The sequence below is a fragment of the Lactuca virosa genome, chromosome 1 (genome assembly GCF_052849685.1).
Source record: "Lactuca virosa cultivar CGN04683 chromosome 1, Lactuca_virosa_CGN04683_v6, whole genome shotgun sequence".
Taxonomy (NCBI): Eukaryota; Viridiplantae; Streptophyta; class Magnoliopsida; order Asterales; family Asteraceae; genus Lactuca; species Lactuca virosa.
In genome coordinates this window covers 176,505,791-176,525,967 of record NC_136426.1, presented here as the reverse complement: position 1 = coordinate 176,525,967, position 20,177 = coordinate 176,505,791, and positions in this window count along the sequence as shown.

Here is a 20,177-nt window from a genome sequence, read left to right as displayed (position 1 = left end):
TAAAAGGGAAGTTATTCGTACATAATATTTTTTTTTACCGTACACAACAATATAAGGTCCTCGAATCCCAACGTAGCCGATTAATCCCTTAACCTCAGTCAAAGAACATTTTTTACAACTTAGGGAATTAGTAAGAGCATAACTTAAACTACATATATAAGAAATATAAGAAATAAAATGCAAGTATTAAGGAAATAAGACTAGAGAGAGTAGTGGTGTGCTAAGCGCCACATCATCTTTTTTGCATGCCATGTTAGAGAGCTGTGATGTGCCTTGCCATGCAATTTCATTTTTTTAAAATCATTATTAGTTTTGTTTATTTTTAACAACTAATAATAAAAAGACAGACAAAACATATATTAATATTAGACTTAAAACATGATTGCCAAAACCACAAATCTTGTAAGAGTATAACTACATGTACGACCGTCGGATAATGATAATTACCTTTTGTGTATTGCCCATAATATGTATTTGGACACATAATCATTCTCCCATGCAGTCTGAACTTCCTAACATTCCACGGAAGCCATGCACGTTTGCATGATTAGCATACAATTGTTTTATGTCACTGCAAGTAGGACGACACAAATAACGTGGTTTGTACAAATGCATGATACTTATGCAAAAGTCTTGAAGAATTTCTTGTGTGGTACATGCAAACATCCTAGAACTTTCATCTAGTGCATCAAGGTGGGTGCCATACTGTGACATCCCAAAATTTAGGGCAAAAATTATAGCTGACCAATTCACCGTGAATCTCGTGATAATCTGACTTATTGAGTTTTAGTGCATCTAAAGTAAAATAAATAATTTTATTTCAATTATTATATGATGTCAGATGATACCTTACTTCCAAATGTGTAAACCGTCAACCGAATCAAACTGTTTAAACGACAACGCTAATTAATGCGTTTGAAAAAAAAAATTGAAATTTTACATTATGCAGTTTTGAGCAAAACGAACATTAAAATATTATAGTACATGTTCCACTGTTTTCGAAAATATAAAGAACGTCTAAAACGGAGTTATGTATGCCGTAATTTAATCCCGTCTGAATTTTTGGAATCACCACGACTTGAACCTTAAGCAGGCACTTTTAGAAAATTTATATAATCTGGGTAAGGACACGAGAATCGTGGTATACATCACGATATATATATATATATATATATATATATATATATATATATATATATATATAATGTATTGTAGTTATTATTGTGAAAAATGTTTATAAGTCATATAATGACAATGCCAATATATATGTATATATATTTTTGCTGTCGTATGCGACTTCAAAAGATCCAAATTAGTCGTGTATGTCACAATTCATATATGTTATATAATTAAAATTATGTAGCAACACTGAATATATATATTTATATAAATCATACATCATTTTTTCAAATACCAATTGCTAAATATATGACAATTTAGACATTTATATTATAAATCTTCAATTCCTTATATATCGCATAAACATACGTTGTGTATTTGTCAATTTTTAATCTCACAAACCAAGATTTAACAATATAATAAATTTTACATTTGTAACATATGTCATAAACTCATAACAAATAAAAAATAAATAAACTATATTTATCAAGAATGGTTTGTAAAAATCTTAAACATATATATATATATATATATATATATATATATATATATATATATATATATATATATATATATATATATATATATAAAAGAGGAAACCAACTAATAATACATACTGTCACACCCCCAAACCGAATTGGCGGAAAACATTCGGGGGCGGAGGACGTCATGTAAGTATCACAACAATTGTAGAATAGTAAAACAAGCAACAACATCCATTGTATTAATAGTATAGTGTTTACAATGTATTTGAATCACATATGATTAACATCAAAAGTAGATAACAAAATAAAGACTAGAAGCTATTATGCTTCGTCTTCTAGAATCCTTGAGCGCACCCGTCTATTAGTTTCCTGAGAATACAAGTGATTTTGAAAGTGTATCAACATTTAAGTTGGTGAGTTCATAAGTATTTTGTTTTATAAGATATGTTCTTTGTTTCTTTGAAAACCTTTGTTTGTTCTTTGAAAACCTTAGTTTGTTCTTCCAGAAAATCCAATATTTCCTGATGTAATATGATGTAAGAAAATGTGACCCAATATAGTTCCTTCTACAGTTACCTAGTGTATACAAGTTATATACACTACAAATGACATAGACAGTCGATTGTGTGGTTCTGCCCTAAGCCCACAACCAAACAAGGAACATGAAATGAGGCAGAATCCACACATCCCACTGTTTGTCTGATCCACATTGTATGTAACCCTGGTGTATGCACAAGGTAATTATAGAGTTAACAGTGTTGGCCCTTTTGAGTGATATCTTCATTTAACTTAGAAAGCAATGTAGTACCGTTGTATTTGTATGCAAGCTTTTGTATATGTATGCACCTAGTGAATCGTTCTTTCCAAAAAGTATGTTTTGTACTAGAAAATAGTGTAGTGTTCTTGTATATGTATATGTATGTTCCTTTTGTTCTTGTATATGTATAGACCTGACCTATACTTGATTTCTCCTATGATTTATTAGTGCATACGAGTTATACATATAACCAAGATTGAATAGATAGTAAATTGTGTGTATCTTCTCTAAGCCCACAACCAAACAATGAATAGGAAATGAAGCGGAAGGCACACATCCTACTGTCAATCGGGTCCCGCTCATATATAACCCTGATGTATAAACAAATGAATCATAGAATGAATGGTCATAGATCCCTTATCAAATGTGTGTTCATGTTCTAGTGTAGTAGTGTAGTGTCCTTGTATTTGTGAAAATTATTTAAGTTATGAAATACTGTTATCTAGACACCTTAGTTAATACCATTTGTGAGTTTTCCCATAACCATACTAAATCTGACTAGTATAAAACACGACGTATTGTAGACGTCGAAAAGCTGGTATGACATTTGTCACCCGTAGACCTGTCGGTCCCACTGTAGCTAACATCAAGGTGCGGGATTGTCAGTCCCGTATAGATCTATTCACAAATTCACGCTCTCCCTCCAGGAGACTCTGGTTATAAATGATAGGACTTTAAGCTATACCTTAATGGGTACAACTAGATAGTAACTCACAACCTTGTATAGCTAGATACGTAGAGACTATTAGTGTTGTTTTGTACTTAAAAACGTATATGTTATCCTGTACTAGTAGTGTACAATAGTTATAGTTAAATAATCCTTTTAGTATGATAAGTATGACTTAGTAAAATAGTTTTAGTGTTCCCTAAACTATACCTATTATAGTTTACTTATGTTCTAAATGTAGTGTAGAATCTTAGTAACTAAACAGTTTATATTATCATAATGAAATAACTTGAGTAAAATACCTTTTGCTCGACATGTTACAAAAGGTTTTAAAACGTTATTTAAATAAATTTCATGTCCAATATAGATATAACATGTATATGATTGTGATCAATCAGGCAGCCGGACAAATGATTCCAACCTTAGTCCACAACCAGACAAGGAACAGGAGGTCAGGTGGGCACACTAGTCCTAAGCCTGTTGGATCTTAATTATATACCTATATGTATATAAACATGTATTTTTGGGAAAAATATAAGCATAAAACAATTTAAGTAGTTTGAAATATTCTTTATAAAATAGTTTACAACAGCTGAAATAGTTTAACATGTTTGAAATCATTTGAATGATAACACAAGATTTCCTTGTGTTTTACTTGTATTCCCCCCTTCTAAAACATTGAAAAACATTAAAACATAGGGGTATGAACTCATCTGCTGTGAGTGACTCGATTGAAGACTGGAATAAGAGTGTTACTTCCACGAGTGAAGTTCCGAGCACAAACGGAGCATATTTAGCATATAATAATATATATATGTATACAATTAGTGCTTGTAACTATAAAGGTGTTTAGGAAACAACCTAGGATGCAAGAATAACTCACCAAAAGAGTGTTAGAAGCAAGTTGGAAGGCTGAAAGGGAGTTCACGACCAGAAGGAGGGATCACGACCCAAGAACACATGAATGTTCACGACCCAAACATGAAGGGTTCATGACCCTGATGAAGGGTTCACGACCCTATGAGTGGTTCACGGCCCATAAATGATGAAGAACACTTGAAGATCTTGAGGATTGGTGAGTCTTTGAAGGCCCTTTGTGGTATACCAAGAAGATATAAAAGAAAAGGGATGAAAAAGAGTGAAAAGTGGTGTTCTTGAGGATGATACTTGAGAAAGAATGGGAGGATTCACAGCCAAGGATGAAGAAATGAAAGAAAAATGAGTTAAACTTATATATATATATATATATATATATATATATATATATATATATATATATATATATATATATATATATATATATATATATAAGGGTGGGTTCACGGCCTAAGAAGGGTTCACGACCGTAAACATGGTTTGCGGCCGTGAACCTCACTTGATGAGGTTTCAGGCTCGAATGCAGTACTCCGTTCCTGATTCCTTAGCAGTTCACTTCCCAACACACAACCCTGACTTATACTAGGCCTAGAAACCTATAAGTTTGACCTTTGGTTGCCGTGTTTGTCTTTACAAGACGGAAATTTCGGGTTGTGGCACATACACATACCACTAAATACATCACTTTAATCTACCAAATACAAATAGATAAATAAATAAATAAATAAATAAAAATAACAGCCAAATAATATTTCTTAGCATTTCATTTTAACTAGAATAAGTCTACACACAAACCTATTGGGCAATTCTATACACAAAGGAAACAAAATTTATTTATTTTTTATATCAATCCACACAAAGAAAATATGAGTTGTCTTAAACACAATCAACCTTCTTCTTCCTTGTTCTGTTCTGCACATCAAAAAGGAAACTTGCACGATCTCTGCAACCCAAAACCACAGTCCAGAACCTGTACAATGTCAAAATTTACACTCAATCTCAAAGTAAAAACGTGTTCTTTTTCTCAAATAAAGTTGTCACAAGGACAACCCCTCACCTCCTTTCTCATTCTCCATTCCCTATCAATGAAACTCCAACCATTCACCTCCATATATATATATATATATATATATATATATATATATATATATAGGTAGGTTCAAATGTTTCTCACATCTATTGTGTGCTAGAATGCACCAATAAAAATTTAGTATTAATTATATGTATATTAAATGCTATCCATACTTATAACTCATTTTTATGGAAACTAATTAAATTCGTCATTAATGTCAACAATAATATTCTTTCAGAATGAATTCATATATAGAAGAATGAGAGTGTAGTATTTTATTGTAGTATTTTAAGTGAGTGAGTCCTGAAACAAAATACGAACTCATATATAAAAACCTAGATGCGAATTCATTCTGAAAGAAAGTTATTGCTGACATTAATGACGGATTTAATTAGTTTCCATAAAAAGAGAATTATAATTATGGATATCATTTAATATACATATAATTATGAAAATCATTTAATATCTATATTTGTTTAATTAAATAATTATTTAATTTACTAAATTCCTATTGGTGCATTCTAGCACACAATAAATATAAGAAACAAAATAACCTAGCCCTATATATATATATATATATATATATATATATATATATATATATATATATATATATATATATATATATATATATATATATATATATATATATATAAACTTTTTTATTAGATGCCCTATACTCACCCTCTTTGGTAGATCCTAACACGAATTATGTACACTATACAATGAGGATCACAATCATTGATACAGTTTGGACACCAAGCTATCTTAGAAATATATTTACAAAAAAGCCTTCGATGTAGTGATGAAATTGTGATCCATAATCAATCCTATTTGTTTTGTTCATTACTAAAGAATCCTATAAAATCTTTCTCTTTATCCTTTGAATTACTCATATATATATCCTATGAATTTCATTTCGCACCGGAAACTATTCTAGGAGAAGTTTGAATCCGTTCCGTTCGGATATTGATCCCCGAAGATCGAAAATCATGAATTTTCTTACTCGAAAACCGGAACGTTTTTTGGTGTATCGGGTTCGGGTTCGGTCCGGTCCGGGTACTAAACCGGGTTTCGGGTTTTGGACTGAATTAGGCTTTGAAATCAGTACATTGTGGGACTTTACTTAGATCACTTGTAGATAAGCTGTCTACAAAAAAAATACAAACTTATTAACATTTGGAACAAATAAAAATTGCACTTTTTATAATTTTTTTTGTATGTTTTAACAAAAAAAGCAGCATTGTTAAAAAAATGTTGCACTTTAACAGCTTTTATGTGTAAAAAACAACAAAAAACGGCATCATTTATAAAAAAATTGCATGCTTTTAAAAAAAAGAATGCATATTTTTATAAATTTTTTTTTTGCATGTTTTAACAAAAAATAACATGCTAATACATTTTTTCTTATAAAATGATAGGGACAAACGTTGATCATGATTTATAAACAACTAGGTGGGAAACCCCTCTCCGCGGGGTTCAGTTTTGAGCATAGTTTTCGTCTTTTGATAATCGAATCAGTCAAGCCATCTTCAAAATCAAAAGACGAAAACTATGCTCAAAACCAATTTTGAGAGAACATTTTTCACAATATCGCGGGGTTCGATTTTGAGCATAGTCTTCGTCTTTTGATAATCGAATCAATCAAGCCATCTTCAAAATCAAAAGACGAAAACTATGCTCAAAACCGATTTTGAGAGAACTTTTTTCACAATATTAAATTTCCACTCTGCATAACAAAGCACAAAATAACAACCTAGTTTATTCAATCCATGATATGTGTTTTTGTAGGTGGGTGCTTGTTTTACTTCAAACTCATTTAAGACATAAGTAATGGTTGTTGATCATACTAAAAAAATCTACACAATGTCGGAATCTATTTCTAAAGACTAAAAAAAAAAAATCAATAATAAAACATGATACATCACCTAACCTACTTTAAATCGTATATGCACTTTTTAAACATCAAAATATCAATGATAATGTCTAAAATATCTTCCATCTACAACATGATAATAATCAACAACAAAAACTAAACATTCCATAGAGAGGGTTGAAGATGAATCTTTTTGTTTGTCAAGAGGACAACATTCCAACAATTTAAAAGTTTATATTCCTTTATCATAGACGTAAGGATAATATGATTAATTTTTTAAATTATTATAATAATTCTAAGATATAAAAAAATGATTATAAAATATTAAAAACATTATAAAAAAGGATTTGGGCAAATATTATATTTTGAAGGTTTATAAAGGGTAAATATGATATTGAAAAATTAAGCTGGACAAATATAATATTTTGAAGTTTAAGAGGGGTATATATGAAATTCTCAAAAAAAAAAAAAGGAAGAACTCTATTAGAAGATAGAATACATGTAATTTTTTTTACCAAGATATTGTGAAAGAAGCTTACTTGCTCGTGGGCTTGTGGAAAATAGACCACGACGCTTTCAATTCAAGGTAAAGGGACTATAAAGGGCTAGCACACGCATGCCATGACTATGAATTCATCAACTTCCTTGCACCTTACAAAAAAAATTGAGTAAGAATCTTGACTTTTAACAAATTCATGATTGTTTGTGCTAACGTCTTCGATTATCAATCAAAATGAATTTCAAAACCCATAAGATGAATTTCATGAATCCCATTGTTAAATTGAAATTGAATGAAAACAAAGAATCGGTGATGGATAGAATGCATACCTGAAACTGTGTTCAGCATAACTGAACTTCAATAAAATCCCAAATCAAAGGAATTGTCAATCTGTTATGAAAAGAAACCTGAGAACCTAAAATGCCAAAAATCGATAGTTCTTCCCCAAAACGTTGCTGTAAAAACCTAAAAATAATAATAATGCGTCATTCCACGAAAGTCGGATAACAAAATCCATAATATTTGTTATGAATCAACATTCGTTACATACCAGATCCAGTGTGAATAATCAAAAGCATAATTGATTAAGAATAAAACTAATTCTTTTTCAGTAAATAAATGAAATAAAAGGAAAAGAATTAATGAAAGTTGAACTAATTCATTTTCAGTAGGCATTTTCAACCAAAACCCAGAATGGAATTGAATTCAAGGTCTAGTAAAATAAAAAGGTAACAAACGTCATCCCATGAAGGCTCCAATCTGGTAAAATAAAAAGATATTATATATGTAACTAAGCCGGTGAATGAAAAATGTGGAATAATAGTTCGATATGCCCATTTAGCCCAAAAAGGTTATGGTCACAAACAATCTAAATGTTCTTTACTGTGCACCCATTACGAAAATAGATTACAAATTACAATATTAAAATAAAAATAAGTAACATACTACAGATAGTCACGAATTGCTACCTTTACAGACTTTCATGTTTCTCCAATTTGAAGTTAAAAATTTAGCATTTTGCTCATGTAAAGTGAGTGTCTGAGTCATGAAAATGATACCAACTTCCTACTTTCCAAGTGCTTCTTCGTATTTTCCTACAGCCAATATTAGAAATAAGAACAATTTCAAGTAATCAAGAAACATGATATACTTATTAGAGTTTTGATCTTATCTATGACTACTTTCCTACTGCTAATACTCACAATTAGCACAAACTTACAAAAAATAAAAGCATTTGAAAATAAAGTTTAGGAAACGAACTCCATTTTCAAGACTCTGCTGTAGGCATCCTGTTGACCTTCTTGTTCTTTTCAAAAACTGCTTTTGAAAACGAATCCACAAGTCTCTGCTGTGAATCCAGAATCATCTCTGTCCTTTTCATCTCCATTTCCATTCGCATGGATTCAAGCTCCCTTGCCATCATCCTCTCTATCCTCATAAACCCATCTCCCAACATCTTTATAGCTGTCACCATATCCTCCACCGGATTATTGCTATTTCCTGTCACCTTCTCTCTCCTCTTGATTCCGCCACCTCTATCTTTCCTGATTCCAAACCCTCCCTTAGCATACCCATCTCTCAAACCCTTTCCTAATCCGTAATTTGACTTCACGGGAGGTCGGTAGTCGTCGTATGCGCTATTATTGTTATTATACATATTCATCCCGGTCGGTGGTGGTGGAAGGGCTGCGGTGATTGAATGATGAAAAATACAACTAACTCACAACTTACATTCAATAATAGGGTTAATGAAGTTTTTTGACTGTTTATAAAGCAACTGTAAAAACCTCAAGATCTGAGTTGATAAACTTCTGAAGTAAATATTATTCTGAAGTGATATTAGAATGCAAAAAGATAGAAATTAAAATAAAAAAGCTTACAACATATCCTGCAGTTGTTGATGGTATCGCGAGTTTTGAAGCATCCCTGTTTAAAAAAAAAATAAGCATGAGCTGTAACTTTATTCACCAATAAAAAACTTAAAACTTAAAATCTGGAAAATCGATAACTTATGGGTAGACCATTTTTTGTACAGTTGGATCCTCCATCATCCTCTCCAAAGCTTCAACAGATATAACATGACCTGTTGACCGTCTTCCTTGAACACCAACCCTTTGGATACCCAAATACTACTCACCAAGAGACGCGTACGTGAAGAATAGGAAAAGCGAAGCAAAGATGGGCACACGTCTATTGCCATCATCTTCAGTGTTTACTCTTCTATGAAGCGAAGCAAAGAGGAGGCGTACTGTTGGGGACAATTTCTATGAAGGTACTTCGTTCTAAATCACAAGAAAATCAATTCAACAGTGAAGAGTAAATTATTCAGTTCACTTTTTGATAAACAACGTCATAAGTTAACGTATCTTCTTGCTAAAAGTTGTATTTAAAAACCCCTAATCTCCGGTTACAAATTAAAGAAATACAGAATCTTCTTTCACAAAACCTGAATAGCAGGAAAAAGCTCTATATCTGAAGAATCCATAAGTCCAAGTGTTGATTAACTGCATATAACACAAATATAGCTAAATATCAGTTGGATGTTTATAGATAGAAGTTGTAAAAAGGGGCATATGGCGGACTAACACCACCACACTGGAAGTACCTTCATAGAAAGAGGTCAAACTGTCTCGATGACTGTCACACCCCCAAACCAAGGATGACGGAAACGTCTAGGGATGGAGGACTTCATGTATAGTATCATAACGAGTAATATAGTGATCACAGTACATACAACCAATCATAAATATAATTGAAAAGGTTACATGGTTTCAAGTGTTACATGTTTCAAAATCGATTACAATATGATGTCAAAAATGGTTTGTCACACGCCGTAGCGTTCCATCCTCAAAAGCTTGTAGTTACCTGTTTTCATTGATTTCCTGAGAATACAAGTAATTTTGAAAGAGTGTCAACAATTAAGTTGGTGAGTGCATAAACTTTTGTAAGTAGAGTTGAAAACCATTCTTTGTAATAGTAGTATATGTTCAAGAAAAATCCAATATTTTCCTTATAAAATGAATTGTAGTCTTAAAACCCAAAGACCGAAGTGCACAAGTATATTTCCCATACTTATGATAGTATGTGTAGTTTTAAATGAATAAAACCCCATTTTGAATGCATGTAGTTTTATATGAATAAAACCCCTTTTGAATGTATGTAGTTTTATGTAAATAAAACTCCTTTTGAATGTAATAATTCCCCGTAAACTATATGTGTCGTTGTTTCCCTATGTGAGTTATTATAACCTTGCAATTGACTTAGTAGGCCTGTTACGACGTTCTTCAGGCGTCAGAATGTTTTGGCATTTGTCACCCCAGACCTACCGGTCTAGCTGTTGCATGCAACTAAGGTGTGGGATTGTTAGTCCCAATATAGATGTATACACAAGTATCACGTTCTCCCTACAGGAGACTAGGGTTATAATACAGGACTTTAACCAATACTCTATGAGTACAATGAAGTAGTGTCTCACAACCAGATTCAACGAGTTTACGTGTAGTGTGAATGAAACCTTCCTTAGTATGCTTGTATGTTAATGTACCATAAACTACACCTATTATAGTTTATCATGTGTATTTGTACTTGATGAAAACTCTTATGATGAATAACTACTTCTATTTCATGAAGGAAATCTAACATGAAACACAGTTTATATGTAGCTAAACATAGTTATACACTTTGCTCAACATGTTACAAAGTGTTAATGAATATATAAACTATTTTACTAGTTTAACTTTTCTGTAACTGTTATTAGAAAAATCACAGAAAAATCACTTTAAGTCGAAAACAGAATCCGTAAATTCTGAGAGTTTAGGAAACGTGTCTAGTTTGTTCATAATTTTTTTCATGATTTATAGAGGTCTCTAATCAGTGTGAAAATGTCCATCTTCACAGACTGGTCCGAAATCTTTTCAGAAATGATAGGTTGTCTTGAAAAAAAATCGCCTTAAATTGTAGAAAAATCGTATGAACATGTGCAAGTAGTCATTGGAAAGGTATAAACCTGAACTATTTGCACATTAAACAGTTTTGAAAGACATTAAGTTTAAGTTGGTCAAAACTGTTCGTGAATGAACCTTAACTTTTCTGTTGAAAGCTGTTGGTTGTATTAGAGTATGTTTTTGGTATTGTAACTTGTATTCCCCCCCTTAAAACTTGAAGAAAATATGAAAAGATAGGGGTATGAACTCACCTTGAGTGATTCCCTGATACGGATGTTGAAGAAAAAGGGTTTCCAAGTCAAGAACACTTGGAAGATGCTTGAAGATTTGAAGTTCCTAAGAACAAATATGTCGATATTTGTATAAGAATCCCATGATTTGGGTGAAGGAATGTAGAACATTCAAGAGTGGGAAATGAAGAACTTACCAAGAGTGAAGTGAAAGCTGAGAGATTTCTTGGGATCTTCGAGTTCTAGAGAGAAAAGTGGAAGGAGAAAAGGGGTGTTTTTGGAGGATGTGATTGAGTTTTATAGGTGAAGGTTGAAGATCTTAATGAGTGGATTTGAGTAAGAAAATCTGGTGGAGTGTTGGAGTAAAGATATCGATTTGACTAGGTACTATGGGAATAGTGCCATAAAGTTGTCATAGAGTGGGTATGGGGAAATAGGTTGTGTCATAACTTTTTGGAAAAGTCAACCAACCCTTTTTGAGCAATATCTTGTACAAAAGATATGGCTTATAACAAGATTTTCCTAAATTATGATTGACATATTAAGCCCTAGATTATCATAGACGTGTCCTGGCTCTTCAAGGTTGACAACAAATAGGAGTGTCCGGAGTCAGGAACGTTCGTCCGGAGCTCATCCTTGGTTCCGGAGCGAAGGTGCGGAGTCTCGGCCCATGAGACTAAGGACCGAAATGAATTGAACCGAAAGTAGTGATGACCCGAAAGTAGCCGGAACCGAGAGTAGTCTGGGCTGAGCCGAAGTGGGCTGAACCGAACGCGGCCTCGGACCGAAAGTGAATCCAGACCAAAAGTAAGTTGAACCAAGGTAAGCTTTGGACCGAAGGTGAATCTGGACCGAAAGTGGGTTCGGTCCATAGGTGGTTTCGGTCCACTTCGTTGTTTCTCGAGAGATCTTCCCGTTTTGAATGGTTTTTGACTAAGCTAAGGGGTCGGGATGCCCCGGGTTTTTATAAAAAGTTAAAAGAGATTTTGAGAAAGATTTGGGAGAGATTTGGGAGAGTTTTAGAGAGACTTTGTTTGTGACTTTTGTTAGTGTTTAGCCTTGTAACGCAAGGTTTGTAAACCCCATTATGCCTCGTTATGAGTGTAATACGCCCCCGAAGGGTATGTAATAGGGTGTTATCGAGTCGTTACATCACTTTCCCTATTTAGGGTTAGATTTCCTGAATATATGAAACCTCTAAATGATACTTTGTATTAACATAGAGAATTGTTCACTAGAATTTTTAAAGTAAGCCCTAACATACAAGAGCTAGTTGAGTGGACCGGTTTGACTCATTGACTTTATTTGACTTTGTCTTGACCAGAAATTGACGGTTGTCACAATGATCGATAATGGTGGAGTAGACGACGATGCCTCCACTGATGGACCATGGTGGAGTGGTTGTGGTTGTTCTCTTCTGTCTGAAACCGTGACCATGCATCGATCCACACCCCAACGGTAGCCGTCTGGGAGGGTAGATTAGACTCGGTGGCAACACGAACACCGTTAGGAAGACTGGTAAACAAACCCTAATCAAAAATTGATGCAAACTTATAGAATCAATAAGGGAAACCCGATAAATTAAACTTACTTGTGTGGCAAGAATACCACTGACTTGAGCGGCGATGCCCTGAACGCCTCTCTAGAGAGAATACTCCAAGTAAATGCTTATAGAGATGATGGTCAGATGGTGAACCCTACCAGACGTAGGCGATGGTGGAGGTGGGAGAGGATGATGGTGGGTGGTGGGCTTCCTCGTTCTTCGGCGTGATGAGCAGCTTTCCGCCTACGTCGGCGCCGGTGGCCACTGTCACAGCAATCGCTCCATGTCGGGTAAATAATGGAGGTATCGACTGAGTAAAGCACGGGTGGTGGATTTTAATCAACGCAAAATGCCAGACCGAGAAAGGATTGAGAGGAGAAGAAAAATCGAGATGAAGCTGTAAATCCAGACGAAGAGTTGAGAGGAAGAAACTTTTGAATAAGTTTGACTGAAGATATTTGATAAGGAGGCGGTGGGAAGGATCCGGAAGTGGATAAATCCAAACGATGATCAACACGTGTATAAAAGAATGTAAGTATTTCCATAAAATGCCCGGGTACAAAAACAAAACGGAAACAACAACTAAACGATAATGAGGGGACCATTTCCGCTAACCCCTTAGGCAGTTTACTATTCCTAAGCTCGCACAACTTTAATATATATATAATAATGTTACAATAAAAACATCAAGCTTTATACATAATGTTACGATATAACATTAACTAATAATTCAATATCATTATCTATATATTTTAAGGTGAAAATGTTTTCCGGTCCAGTCCGGGTTAAATCCCATATTTCGGGTACGGTCCGGTCCAAACCCGAAACCCGATTAATGGTAAAAGCAAAACCCGAAAACCGGCCCACTAATATGAATATTCGGTCCGGTCCGGGTCCGGTCCCGGTTTTTTCCGGTCCGGTCCGGTCCAACGGGTCGTATGCTCATCCCTATATATATATATATATATATATATATATATATATATATATATATATATATATATATATATATCACTTATACAATATGCTCAAACTCAAATTATACAAAGGTATCACAGAAAAACATAAAAAAAATCTCTACCTTTAGATGGAGCAGTCGACTGTGCCAACCCGCATCCACCTTCTTCTTCGTACTTTTCTTTCCACAGTAGCAGGAGCACAAATGGTGCTATTTTGACTCATCGATCAGCCAAGAATCGGACCTCCATCCTTCCCGCTTCTTTTCCTATGAAAAATCAAATCCAGACATCCAATTTATTCTTCCTTTGAATGCTGTTAAACATCAATCAAACACCCACCAAAATCTATTGGCGAATCCCCATTGATTTACTGTCACACCCCCAAACCAGGATGGCGGAAACGTCCGGGGTGGGTGACTTTCATGAATAATATCATAACATAGAGAATAATAGTGACCAAAGCAAACACAACCATCATAAATATAATTGAAGTAGTTACATTGTTGTATGAGTTACACGTTTCAAAATCAATTACAATATGATGATTTAAAATGATTTATCTGACGCCTTAACGTCCCATCCTCAAAAGCTGGTGGTTACCTGTTTTAGTGATTTCCTGAGAATACAAGTAGTTTTGAAAGAGTGTCAACAATTAAGTTGGTGAGTTCATAAGAATTTGTAATGAGTGAAATGTTATCCTTTCCTTGGAAAATGGTAGTGTTTAGTTCAAGAAAATCAAATATTTTCCTTAAAAACGAAATGTAGTCTTAGAACTCTAAGACCGAAATGTTCAAGTATTTCCATACTGAAAATAGTAATATGCAGTTTTATTATTATATAAAACCATTTGAATGAAAATTTTCTGTAAACTAAATGTGTCGTTGTTTCCCATGTGAGTTCTTATAACTGTGCTATGACCTAGATGGCCTGCTGCGACGTTCTTCAGGCATCGAAATGTTAATGACATTTGTCACCCCAGACTTGCCGGTCTAACTGTAGCTAACAGTTAGGGTGCGAGATTGTCAATCCCATATAGATCTATACACAAGTGTCACGCTCTCTCTACGGGAGATTCTGGTTATAATTCGGGAGTTGAGTACGCACCTTGGTAGGTACAGTAAAGACAAATGTCTCACAAATAATTGATTCAACGAGTTTACGTGTAGTGAAATGAAAAATCCTTTAGTAAGTGAAAATATTACTTTTCCATAGAAATTTCATAGAGTAGAATAATTATAGTTTAAAATAATTATTTATTCACCCCAAAATGGAAAAATAGTGTAAATGACCCATAAACTATACCGATTATAGTTTATCATAAATGTTTTGTAGTAATGTAAATCTTTATATGTATGATTATCACTTTTCCATGATGACAAAATAGCACGACAAGTTATATATAAATTTCAATGTGTTCATACACTTTGCTCAACATGTTACAATAGTGTTAGTTAACTCCGAAACTATACTTATTATAGTTTATTGTGATATTTGATTTTTGTACTTATATATATATATATATATATATATATATATATATATATATATATATATAGAGGCTAGTATGCTTAAATAATCATAAATAACAAGTATTTTATATTTAGTACAAGTAAGTGAGTCTTTAGTATGAAAATGTCAATTTTCTAGTTTTTGACTTTTCTGTCCATGTTTTTAGAAAAATTGTAGAAAAATCATCGTAAGTTGAAATTTGGGTCCGTAATCTCTCAGAGCTTAGAAAAAGAGTCTACTTAGTCCAATATTTTTATCCTGACCTTAAGTGGTTCCTAACCAGAGTAAAAATGTTCATTTTCACACACTGGTCCGAAACTGTTTTGAAATGATAGGCAGTTTTGTAAAAATCACGATAAACTGTAGAAAAATCGTATGAACGCGTGCAAGTAGTCCTTAATAAGGTATAGACCTGAACTATTTTCATATTGTACAGTTTTGAAAAATATTAAGTTTAAGATGGGTAAAACAGTCCGTGAACAGTTCACAACTATTCTGAAAAAGCTGATCTTTAAGTTTAGATTAGGTTTTGGTGACGTAGCTTGTATCCCCCCCCCACGTAAAATTTGGAAAAACTAGAAAATGTAGGGGTATGAACTCACCTTATGTGTTTTCTTGATGAGGGGAAGGATGTGGGTGAAGAGTTTTCAAGTCAAGAACACTTGAAAAATACTTGAAGATTTGATGGTCCTTTGGACATTTATATATAAATGTTTGTGTAAATGATTTGAGATTAGTATAGAATATGTAGAAATCTTAGAAGTTGGAGGAAAGACTTACCAAGAAGGACCCAAGAACACACTTGGAAAAATCGTGACTTAGAGAGAGAATGAGAGTTTCTTGTGGAGGAAAAGTGAAATTTTGGAGGAAATGGTGAAGTGAGATTTTAATCTCCTGGACATGTGTTTATATGGAAGAGAATAAAGCAAGTGGATGAGTTGTTGGGATGTGTAATGAGGGATAATGATTTGACCAATGGAGACTAGAGAAGTGACATAAAGGTGACATGGGTCTTGATGGGGGATCCACTTGATCCACTTGTGCTATTACTTTATGTATAAAATAATATATATCTTTTTAAATTTAGTTATTATTTTATGCAAACATGCGTTTTATATTTAATAAAGCTTAAACAAGTGCATAAAATATGAGTTTAGGAGGTCTAAGATGTGAAAAATAAGAGTTTGATGGAAATCCGACATAAAAAACTCTTAGAAATGACGAAAAGTCCGAAACTGCCAAAACTCTGGAGTGGTGTGCGAAGGCTTCGCAGGTTGCGAAGGTCAGAGGTGCGAATGCGAAGGTACAAGCTGCGAATGCGAAGGCATGAGAAAGTGAAGGTTCGTATGCGAAAGCTCAGGATTCGAAAGCGAAGGTTCGCATGCGAAAGTTCAAGGATGCGAAGGTAAGAGGGCTCACTGCGAAGCTTCCGACTGCGAAGGTGAGGAGGCTCGCTGCGAAGGCTTAAGAGAAGGTTCGATGCGAAGGTTTAAGAGAAGGTTCGCTGCGAAGGTTTAAGAGAGGGTTCACAGTGAACTTGTTGTTTCCCATTTCTCCTCCCATTTCGAGTGGTTTTCAACAATTCGAAGGGTTGGGATTGTATGGGTGTTTATGGGAAAGGTTAGTAGTATGGTTCTTGTTACTAAGAAAGATTTGGGAGAGATTCGAGAGAGATTTGGGAGAGAGAGATAGATAGAGATTGTGTTTGTAGCCTTTGTTATGGTTTTCCCCCCGTAGTGTTAGGATTATAAACTCCACTATGCCGTGTTATGAGTGTTATATATCCCCGAAGGATACATTGTTGAATTTTATCGAGTTTTTACATTATTCACCCTATTTAGGGTTTATATTTGAAAATTTGAAATCCCCGAGTGATACTTTGTATTATAATAGTAAGTTATAAATTAGGAAACATAGTGTAAACCCTAACGTATTAGTACTAGTTGAGTTGACCGGGTTGACCGGGCTGACTTGTTCACTTTGTTTGACTTTGCTTGACCAAAATTTACGGTTGTCACATTTACAATCAAAATAAAGATAAAAGAGAAAGACGAACCCGTACCTGGGTTGATAGCTGCCAAGCCCCTTTGATTTTTGATTGGGTCCGTTCATTTTTCAAAAAGAAGAAGAAACGAAGGCAGTGGAGCTGCCATCGCCACCCCATTGCTGTTGACGGAGCTCTTTCCTCCACCACCAATTACCGTTGTCGATGCTGATTCCTCCCTTCACCTTCTTCTGTTCCGACAACCAATCATACCCTAAAATACGTCGCTATTGATGCCCTATATTTGGTCGATCGCCTCCTCCTACCTTCCCTTTCGACATGCTTGTTTTGCCATCGATCGTGCTTGATAACCGGCGACATGTAGGAACTCACGATGGAGTCGCCGGAGGTCGGGGTTCCCTCTCCTCCTCGCGAAGGAGCGATCGTCACCACCCAGTCGATGCCCAATGCGTCTTTTCCCTCTCTTCGGTCATCTATTTCACTCGATCATATCTTTTTTTCCTTCTATACCCGATAACCGAAGGAAACGGGCCCAAAATCCCTAAACCATCTCGATCTATACCAATTAACCGTATTCAACCCCTTTGTTAAACCCTTTTATTCAAAACAAGTCATTTTCTCAAAACCATGGCGTATTTTAAACAAACAGCCCCTCATTTGGTTATTTTAAACAAAATAAATCCCAATCTTCAAACTATGAATAAAAGTAACCATTTTATCCCCTACTTTGAAATTATTTTTGCCAAATCAGTCCCCGATAGTTCAAATTTGTTATGAAACGGTCCCGAGAATATTTCAAAGCTCAAGAAGCGTGACATTTGTGGTTTCTCACGACAAGTTTCTAAAAAGAATCCGATTCCGAATAACTGAAACTCACGCTTCAAGGGTGAATGTTATGACCCCATCTTTACATATTTGGGGGGGGGGGGGGGGGAATACATGTACTACTTGTAATATATTATAAATATATTTTCTAAATGCTTTGTTTATACAAACAACATCATCATTTTTATGCAATATAAATCACACAAAAATATTAATTATTACTCTACTACTTACGATACGGGGAATCTGGTTTGAAGGGCCGCTTGGGTTGTTGAATTTTAGAGCGGCTTAATTGCTAAAATGATCATGCCCTCCGGTGTTTCATGTCTGGCCCTCGTCGGTACATGGTAGTACGTGTACCAAGTAATTTCTATCATACAAAATACACATGAAATGTCATTGTTTTGTGTAAACACTTTACCAGTTTGAGAAATAATTGTTTAAACGATTACATGTTAAGTAAAGATAATCGTTTTAAAACATCAAAATTTACATATGTTATATTGTTAAAATAACACAACTAATAAAAATAACATATGCGAGCGACTATAAATGTGCTATGACTGTATAGACAGTTATCATCTTGGTAGTTTTAATATATCTTATACGTGCATAAAAATATATAGTTTATATATTTATACAAGTTTTAGAACTTGTATCTTAGGCTCATACATGTGCTCGTGAACACTATACTAAGTATTAGCAGCTATTTAAACAAGTATCATAAATTTTTACGTGTACGCTTATCAAATATACTTGTCATTCATCCGTTTATCCGTATCTGCGGTTGCTAAAGTACAACCTTGGCAGATAACTTTATTCGTATATCCGTATGTCTGTTTATCCGTTATCCGTACAATTTTGTCACTATAAGCTTTAACTAGATTTCATTATCTAGAAACCACAGTTTATATTACTATCTTTATCAATCATTTCCGAACACAATATTACTTACAAACAAAGGCAATACTTTTTAGATCATATTAAAAGTATCATTATTTAGAAAACCTGTGACACTCACTAACCTTTGTGTTGACCCTCAAACTTATATGTATTCTCAGTGGATCATTAGACAGGATTTCAGGCAGAAGATTAGTCGATGATTGCAGATGACCTAGCTAGCTTGTTTTTGTTATCTGCCCACCTGTTTAAGGCTAAGGCTTCTACAGTAGTATTATTATCTGTAAGTACCCTTTATTCAAACTTAATGATGGAATACAAATGTTGTTTTGTTTATCGTTGTACTTGTGCTATATATTCAGTTTATCTGTGATCCATGAACTTAGCCGCACTCCCGGCATGTTCCGCCTTGGTCGGAGTGTGACACATATACTAGCAAGTGAAGTACAACTATACACTTTTGAACTGGATGAAAGTCAGGCGCACCTTTTTCATTTGGAGTTTTTCGTATATATTCATAGACTCTTGTAATGTCCTCAACAATATGCATAAACAAATGTTTGTGCATTCAGAACTGCCTCCGATACTACTATATCTCAAAGATAGCATGCTCATCAAAATAATCACACATAAGACGTTGGTGGGAATCTTCACGTTGTCTTCTGATATATCTTATTTGTCTATCCTGCATACTACACTCTTCCTGGTAATAGCTTGTTGTAGCCTATTATGCACACAGATGGTTGCTTGTAATGTGATCTGTAAAAGATCGTCGAAGGAAGATGATGATGAAGACATTTTTATAAAATGATGGAGGTTTTGAGAGATGTAACGAGAATTGCATGTGTTGA